We start from the raw sequence: 8,961 nt of genomic DNA, 5'->3' as shown, positions 1-8,961 counted from the left end.
CCATCCTCCAGTGAAGGCACCCGATTGTTGATGTGTTACCTTGGACGTTTTATGGCCTTAAGACTGTAACTGCGTAACCAAATAAACCCCCTTTATAAAAGCCAATCCATTTCTGGTTTGCATTCTAGCAGCATTAGCAAACCAGAACAGATTTTGGTACCAGAGAAGTGGGGTGCTGCTGAGTTTGCAAATACCAAACATGTTGGCACGGCTTTTTAAATGGTTAAGGGGAAGATTGTGGAAGAACTGTGAGGAGCTTGTTAGAAAAGGCCTAAACTGCTATGAAGAGACTGTTTGTGGAAATATGGACTCTAAAGATACTTTTGATGAGGCCTTGAACAGAAATGATGAAAGTGTTGCAAACTGGAAGAAAGGTGATCCTTGTTTTAAAGTGGCAGAGAATTTGGCAAAATTGAGTCCTGGTGTCGGATGGGAGACAGAATTTGAGAGCGACAAGCTGGAATACTTGGCTGATGAGATTTTTTTTTTTTTTTCATTTTTATTGAGATTGTTCAGATACCATACAATTATCCAAAGATCCAAAGTGTACAATCACTTGCCCCTGGGTACCCTCATACAGCTGTGCATCCATCACACTTAATTTTTGTTCAATTTTTAGAAACTTTTCATTACTCCAGACAAGAAATAAAGTGAAAGATGAAAAAAGAAAAAAAGAAAAGGAAACTCTAATCCTCCCCTATCCCTAACCAACCCCCCTCAATTGTTGACTCCTAGTATTGATATAGTACATTTGTTACTGTTTATGAAAATATGTTGAAATACTACTAACTGTAGTATATAGTTTGTAATAGGTATATAGTTCTTCCCTATATGCCCCTCTATTATTAACTTCTAATTGTATTGTCATACATTTGTTCTGGTTCATGAAGTGATTTCTAGTATTTGTACAGTTGATCATGGACATTACCCACCATAGGATTCAGTTTTATACATTTCCATCTTTTGACCTCCAACTTTCCTTCTGGTGACATATATGACTCTGAGCTTCCCCTTTCCACCTCATTCACACACCATTCGGCACTGTTAGTTATTCTCACATCTTGCTACCAACACCCCTGTTCATTTCCAAACATTTAAGTTCATCCTAATTGAACATTCTGCTCATACTAAGCAACCACTCCCCATTCTTAAGCCTCGTCCTATATTTTGGTACCTTATATTTCATGTCTATGAGTTTACATATTGTAATTAGTTCCTATCAGTGAGACCCTGCAATAATTGTCCTAATGTGTCTGGCTTATTTCACTCAGTATATTGCCCTCGAGGTTTTGTCATCAACCCATTTTTTTTTAATATGGTTTTGTTCACTCACCATACATTCCATCCCAAGTAAATAATCGATGGTTCTCTGCATGGTCATACATTTATGTGTTCACCACCTTCACCACTATCTATATAAGAGCATCTACATTTCTTCCACAAGGCAGGAGGGAGAGTCAAAGAAGGTAGAGAGGCAAAAGAAAGAGGAAAAAAAAATGACAGCTAGGAAGCAGCAAAAGGAAAAATAAACTTAAATCAAAGTAGAATAAAGAATCAGACAATACCACCAACGTCAAGTGTCTAACATGCCTCCCCTATCCCCCCTCTTATCTGCATTCACCTTGGTATATCACCTTTGTTACATTAAAGGAAGCATAATACAATGATTCTATTAGTTACAGTCTCTAGTTTATGCTGATTGCATCCCTCCCCCAATGCCTCCCCATTTTTAACACCTTGCAAGGTTGACATTTGCTTGTTCTCCCTCGTAAAAGAACATATTTGTACATTTTATCACAATTGTTGAATACTCTAGATTTCACCAAGTTACACAGTCCCAGTCGTTATCTTTCCTCCTTTCTTGTGGTGTCTCACATGCTCCCCATCTTCCTCTCTCAACCGTATTCATAGCTACGTTTGTTCAGTGTACTTACATTGTTGTGCTACCATCTCCCAAAATTGTGTTCCAAACCACACACTCCTGTCTTCTATCACCCTGTAGTGCTCCCTTTAGTATTTCCTGTAGGGCAGGTGTCTTGTTCACAAAGTCTCTCATTGTCTGTTTGTCAGAAAATATTTTGAGCTCTCCCTCATATTTGAAGGACAGCTTTGCTGGATACAGGATTCTTGGTTGGTGGTTTTTCTCTTTCAGTATCTTAAATATATCACACCACTTCCTTCTTGCCTCCATGGTTTCTGCTGAGAGATCCACACATAGTCTTATTAAGCTTCCTTTGTATGTAATGGATTGCTTTTCTCTTGCTGCTTTCAGGATTCTCTCTTTGTCTTTGACATTTGATAATCTGATTATTAAGTGTCTTGGCGTAGGCCTATTCATATCTCTTCTGTTTGGAGTACGCTGCACTTCTTGGATCTGTAATTTTATGTCTTTCCTAAGAGATGGGAAATTTTCATTGATTATTTCCTCTATTATTGCTTCTGCCCCCTTTCCCTTCTCTTCTCCTTCTGGGACACCAATGTACGTACATTATTGTACTTTGTTTCATCCTTGAGTTCCCGGAGACGTTGCTCATATTTTTTCATTCTTTTCTCCATCTGCTCCTTTGCATGTAGGCTTTCAGGTGTTTTGTTCTCCAGTTCCTGAGTGTTTTCTTCTGCGTCTTGAGATCTGCTGTTGTATGTTTCCATTGTGTCTTTCATCTCTTGTGTTGTGCCTTTCATTTCCATAGAATCTACTAGTAGTTTTTTTGAACTTTTGATTTCTGCCGTATACATGCCCAGTGCTTCCTTTACAGCCTCTATCTCTTTTGCAATATCTTCTCTAAACTTTTTGAATTGATTTAGCATTAGTTGTTTAAATTCCTGTATCTCAGTTGAAGTGTCCGTTTGTTCCTTTGACTGGGCCATAACTTTGTTTTTCTTAGTGTAGGTTATAATTTTCTGTTGTCTAGGCATGGTTTCCTTGGTTATCCAAATCAGGTTTTCCCAGACCAGAACAGGCTCAGGTCCCAGAGGGAAGAAGTATTCAGTATCTGGTTTCCCTGCGGGTGTGTCTTAGAAAATTGCTCCACCCTTTGATGCCTCAGGTCACTGTGCTTTTCTGCCCAGCAGGTGACGCCTGTTAGCCTATAATTCTTGACTGGTGTGAGGAGGTATGGCCGTGTTCCCCCAGGCTCTGGGGTCTGGTTCTGAATGGAAAGGGCCCCACCCCTTTCCTCCTAGAGAAGACAGACCCCTCAGGTGGAGGTCATTAGCATTTCAATGGTCTCACTCTCTGCTTGTGGTGTCTCCACCCTTCCCAGAGTCACAGCCCTGGAAACGGAAAATGACTGGGGCTATCTCCACTGAGCCAAAAAAGAAACAGATAGTCCCCTTCAGACCCAGTCCAAGGCGACCCTCCGGCTCTCCCAGGTCAGTCGTCACCCAAAGCCTCTGTTTTTTGGGGCTGCGTACCTGTAGTGAGCAGTTCACACTCGCTACTTAAAACCCCAGTTGGAGCTCAGCTGAGCTGTATTTGCTTGCTGGGAGAGAGCTTCTCTGTGGCACCACGCGGCTCCGCAGCTCGGGCTATGGGGGAGGGGGTCTCCCGACCTGGTTCCGCAGGTTTTACTTACAGATATTATGCTGTGTTCTTGGGCGTTCCTCCCAATTCAGGTTGGTGTATGATGAGTGGATGGTCTCGTTTGTCCCCCCGCAGTTGTTCTGGATTATTTACTAGTTGTTTCTGGTTTTTTGTAGTTGTTCCAGGGGGACTACTTAGCTTCCACTCCTCTCTATGCCGCCATCTTGCCCGAGTCGGCTGATGAGATTTTGAAACTAAAAATTGTGGATATAGAATGGCCTCTCCTTGCAGCTTATAGTAAAATGCAGGTGGAGAGAGATAAACTTAGAACTGAGCTCTTGGGTTCAAAGAAACCAGAAACTAATGGTTTGAAAAATTCCGGGCTTCCAGGGGGTGGAACCCCAGAAGCTACAGGCCCACGTGAGGATTTAACCAAACATGGAACCCGACTGCCATTTCAGTATAAGCCAAGATTGGAGATGGAGTTATCTAGGAATGATTTATGGAAAGTCCTATTGTCTGATGGCTTTGACCCCTGTGTGCTTCATGCGAAGCCAACAGAATTTTTGCAAGCTCTTTATAGATGGAGCTACTGCTGGTTTGGAGTGGAGGAGACAGACAAGGAACAAATTGAAGGAAAAACTTCTTCAAAGATGGAGCCATGGAGATTGAGGTCTGGAGTCAAGAGGTCTTGGGCTGGGAGAGCAGAGTGGCCCACACACATGGTAAGAGTGAGTTTGCCCCAGAGGTCAAGTGGGCTTTCCGCCTTGATGTTCAGGAATAGTGCTCTCACCCCAGGCTTCAGAGAGAGTGGAGCACATTCCCAGGGAATTGGGGAGAGCCTGGTCGCCACCCCACCGTTCTGAAGGGGTGAGCATGTGCCCCAGAGATGGAAGAAAATCCAGATACTGCCCCAATGTTTGAGGAGGGTGGGGCTGAGAAGGTGGTCTCCCCAATATGTGGATATGTTGGAGCACTCACCCCAGAATTTGGAGAGAAAAGGGCTGCCACGTAGGCCCTTGGAAAGTGTGGGAAAGCCGCTCTCTCAAGCCCCAAGGATACATCTTTCTGTTAATTACTCTTAGACTTTGAAATCTAATGGAGTTTGCCCTGTGGGTTTTAGGAACTGTTTTGGTCCTGTTCACCCTGTTTTCCTTTCAGTTTTTCATTATAGCAATGGGAATGTTTATCCTGTGAATGTCCCTCCTTTGTACTTTGGAAGCAGATAACTTGTTCTAAGTTTCACAGGTACAGAGCCAGAGGGGAATTTTGCATTAGGACAGATCTTACCTGTAACTTATTTAATGGGATCTTGTATTTAACTATTGTTACTGAAATGATTTAAGTTTTTGTGATACTGTGATGGGATGAATGTATTTTGTATAAGGAAAGATCATGTCATTTTGGGGTCCAGGGGCTGGAATGTGTTGTTTGAATGTGTTATGTCCCCCAAAACACCATTATCTTTGATGCTGTCTTGTGTGCACAGGACACATATTGGTATTGATTGGGTTGGAGACTTTTGATTGGATGTTTCTGAGGAGATGTAATGACACTGTGGGTGAAATCTTTCATTGGATAGTTTCCATGGAGGTGTGGCCCTGCCCATTCAGCATGGGCCTTGATTAGTTTACTAGAGCACTATATAAGCTCAGACAGAAGGATCGGGCTTGCTACAGCCAAGAGGGACACTTTGAAGAATGCACAGGAGCTAACAGAGTAGCTACAGGTGAGAGACAGTTTGAAGACAGCCATTGAAAGCAGACTCTTGCTCCGGAGAAGCTAAGAGAGGACAAACACCCCAAGAGCAACTAAGAGTGACATGTTGAAGAGGAGCTGCAGCTTAGAGAGGAACGTCCTGGGAGAAAGCCATTTTGAAACCAGAACTTGGAGCAGACGCCAGCCACATGCCTTCCCAGCTAACAGAGGTTTTCCGGACGCCATTGGCCATCCTCCCGTGAAGGTACCCAATTGCTGATGTGTTACCTTGGACACTTTATGACCTTAAGACTGAAACTGTGTAACCAAATAAACCCCCTGTATAAAAGCCAATCCATTTCTGGTGTTTTGCATTCTGGCTGCATTAGCAAACTAGAACAGCTATCAAGCATTTGGGCAATCACAACCAGAGTAACCCACTGGGCATGTGTCCTTGGTTTGAGGACAACATTCTTCCTTCATTTATTCACTCCTCAAATGACTGCCATGTGCTAGGTTCTAGGGCTGCACGGACAAAGGACAAGGATGGATTGGCCCCTACTACCAAGGCTTGTAGTCTAGTAAACTTCTTAGAGAAATTCTAGTAATGATAGCATTGATTGATGACTTCTAGGTGCCTATATTGGGCAGAGCCCTTTATATTCATTAATTTAATCCTTTAACATCCCTCTGAGATACATACTATGTTAGCCCCCATTTTTTTCTAGTAAAATTATTTAGTGCTAATACCCATATCCAATAGCTTAAAATAAAAATTGATAGGGTCTTCAATTGAATTGTATGTCACTTTCTTTTAGAATGTCCCTCTTTTCATTGAAATAATTTCTAAACCACTCCATGTGTTCAAGCTTCTGTTTAATACCCAGATATGGGTTTTTGGAAAAGCTCCATGAAGTGGCAAACTGGAACTTGTTTTGGAAAATCCTCTAAATAATTATCCAGAAATATGTGTTTGTGAAACTCTGAACCATCATGACTAAAACCTGCGTCATTGTTAATTGGGGACTCCCACAGTTTCCCCTCTTTTGTCCACTGGATCATCTCTTCAAAACCATTCTGAAAGGGCTGTTGATTTATTCTAGCTAACTGCGTAGCAAATTCCACATCCCAAAGTGAAGGTGATGCCTCTGTTTCCAGTGCCTCCTTAGTAACTGCCTTAATAAAAAAAAATTAAGTCTCTTCCTCTTGAATATATTTTTCTTAAAGCTTTTTCTTTTTTTATCTTCATTTTATTGAGATATATTCACATACCACGCAGTCATACAAAAAGCAAATCGTACATTCGATTGTTCACAGTACCATTACATAGTTGTACATTCATCACCTAAATCAATCCCTGACACCTTCATTAGCACACACACAAAAATAACAAGAATAATAATTAAAGTGAAAAGGAGCAATTGAAGTAAAAAAGAACACTGGGTACCTTTGTCTGTTTGTTTCCTTCCCCTATTTTTCTACTCATCCATCCATAAACTAGACAAAGTGGAGTGTGGTCCTTATGGTTTTCCCAATCCCATTGTCACCCCTCATAAGCTACATTTTTATACAATTGTCTTCGAGATTCATGGGTTCTGGGTTGTAGTTTGATAGTTTCAGGTATCCACCACCAGCTACCCCAATCCTTTAGAACCTAAAAAGGGTTGTCTAAAGTGTGCGTAAGAGTGCCCACCAGAGTGACCTCTCGGCTCCTTTTGGAATCTCTCTGCCACTGAAGCTTATTTCATTTCCTTTCACATCCCCCTTTTGGTCAAGAAGATGTTCTCCGTCCCACGATGCCAGGTCTACACTACTCCCCGGGAGTCATATTCCATGTTGCCAGGGAAATTCACTCCCCTGGGTGTCTGATCGCACGTAGTGGGGAGGGCAGTGATTTCACCTTTCAGGTTGGCTTAGCTAGAGAGAGAGGGCCATATCTGAGCAACAAAGAGGCATTCGGGAGGAGGCTCTTAGGCACAATTATAGGGAGGCCTAGCCTCTCCTTTGCAGCAACCGTCTTCCCAAGGGTAAAACCTATGGTAGAGGGCTCAACCCATCAAACCACCAGTCCCCTATGTCTGTGGTCATGTTATTAAAGCTTTTTTCTAAGATCAGCAGTCTTTTCCTCATCAACATAATTTTCTGATCCTTTGTCAAATTGAACCTGATGCTCTAGTCTTGTCCTAACTCTAGCTGTAGCAGATCTTGCAACTGTTATATCTGATATTACGTTACTGAAACTAACTTTCCATCTTTCTGTGCCTCGTGCTGCTGTAGCTGCCTGGGCAGCTCTGACTTGGTCACCTGCTTGTCAAAAGGGAGGACTCTACAACAGCAGGTGCAGCTGCCACTCACGCAGGACTCAGAGACTCATTTCTCTTCTTTGCAGTATCTTCTGTGGCTTTCTGAAGACTTCTAATCATAGCCTCCAAACTTTTACGTGGTCTTCTATTGGGTAGCTTGGTTGGTTGTACGTTTAGCGTGCTTAGTTCAACTTTCATGCCCTTAATATTTAACAAGTCTTTTTTTCATGTCCTCTTTTGCATTGTCTTGGCTCTTTCATGATTCCTTGGAAATCTCATTGGTTGCAACAGACTGTTCATCATTCTTACTATAGATCATGCTGTCAGTGCCAAAATATCTTTGGATATTATTTTTTGTCCCGGCTGTTCCCTGATGAGCAGCGAGTACTTAACCCCCATTCTTCAGATGAGGAAACTGAGGCACAGAGAGTTGTAGTAACTCTCCCGGAGTCACACAGGTCGTAAGTGGTGGAGCCAGAATTCACATGTGTTATGGGTTGAATTGTGTCCCCCAAAAAGTAAGTTCAAGTCCTCATCCCTGTTCCCATGCATGCAACCTTATTTGACCACAGGGTGTTTGAAGATGTGATCAGTTAAGATGAGACCAAAGTGTCTGAGATTGGCCCTGATCCAATATGACAGTGTCCTTATAAGAAGAGGAGATTTGGACACAGAGACAGACAAGGGAGAATGCCACATGATGATGGCGGCAGAGGTTCAGGTTCTGCAGCTGCAAGCCAAGGGACGCCAAGGTTTGCCAGCAACCGCCCAAAAATAGGAAGAGGCAAGGAAGGACTTTCCCCTGCAGATTTCAGAGGAAGCACAGCCCTGTCTACTCCTTGATTTGAGACTTCTGGCATCCAGTACTGTGTGACAATAAATTTCTGTTGTTTTAAGCCACCCAGTGGGTGGTAATTTGTTACAGCAGCTCTGGGAAACTAAGCCACCACACATGCAGCCTGCTCTAGAGTCTTCACCATCCCTCAAAAGGGACACGTCCGGCTTTCTCCAGTGGGCACTTGGCCAAATGGAACGTCATGGGCTCAGCCTCACAGCCCTTGTTTCTTCTGGTGATGTTCAGGGACATCTGCTAATGTTCCTTCAAGTAACAGCAAGAACACCTTAGTCGTTTATTCTCTGGTTTCCACCAGCTGGTTCCTGGGAGGCTTTCTGACTCCCTTCATGGGAGGAGGACACGTAGAAGGATTTCTAAGACGAAACCAAATGACAACTGCACACTCGAACACCCTTCAGAGACCTCAGCTTTCTTTTCTTGTAATCTTGTAATCTTGGAAGTGTATTGATTTGATAACCTTGGCAAAGGACTCTGAAAAAAATCTGTGCAAAGGTATCTTTGTGGGCCACAGAGTCACCTCATCTTAATCACCTTGTGCTTCCAACAGTGGGGGTGACCCTTGTACCTTCTATGTCATTCTA

General features: G+C 42.8%; 1 pseudogene; it reads right to left on the bottom strand.

Moving 5' to 3' along the window:
* Window positions 1-6,009: 6,009 nt before the first annotated feature.
* The window catches only part of LOC119518138, a 140,851-nt pseudogene continuing 137,899 nt past the window's right edge, over window positions 6,010-8,961 (bottom strand).

Source organism: Choloepus didactylus, chromosome 21 (genome assembly GCF_015220235.1).
Source record: "Choloepus didactylus isolate mChoDid1 chromosome 21, mChoDid1.pri, whole genome shotgun sequence".
Lineage (NCBI taxonomy): Eukaryota > Metazoa > Chordata > Mammalia > Pilosa > Megalonychidae > Choloepus > Choloepus didactylus.
The sequence above is the reverse complement of the archived record's forward strand: the minus strand, read 5'-3'. Positions and strand labels throughout refer to the sequence as shown.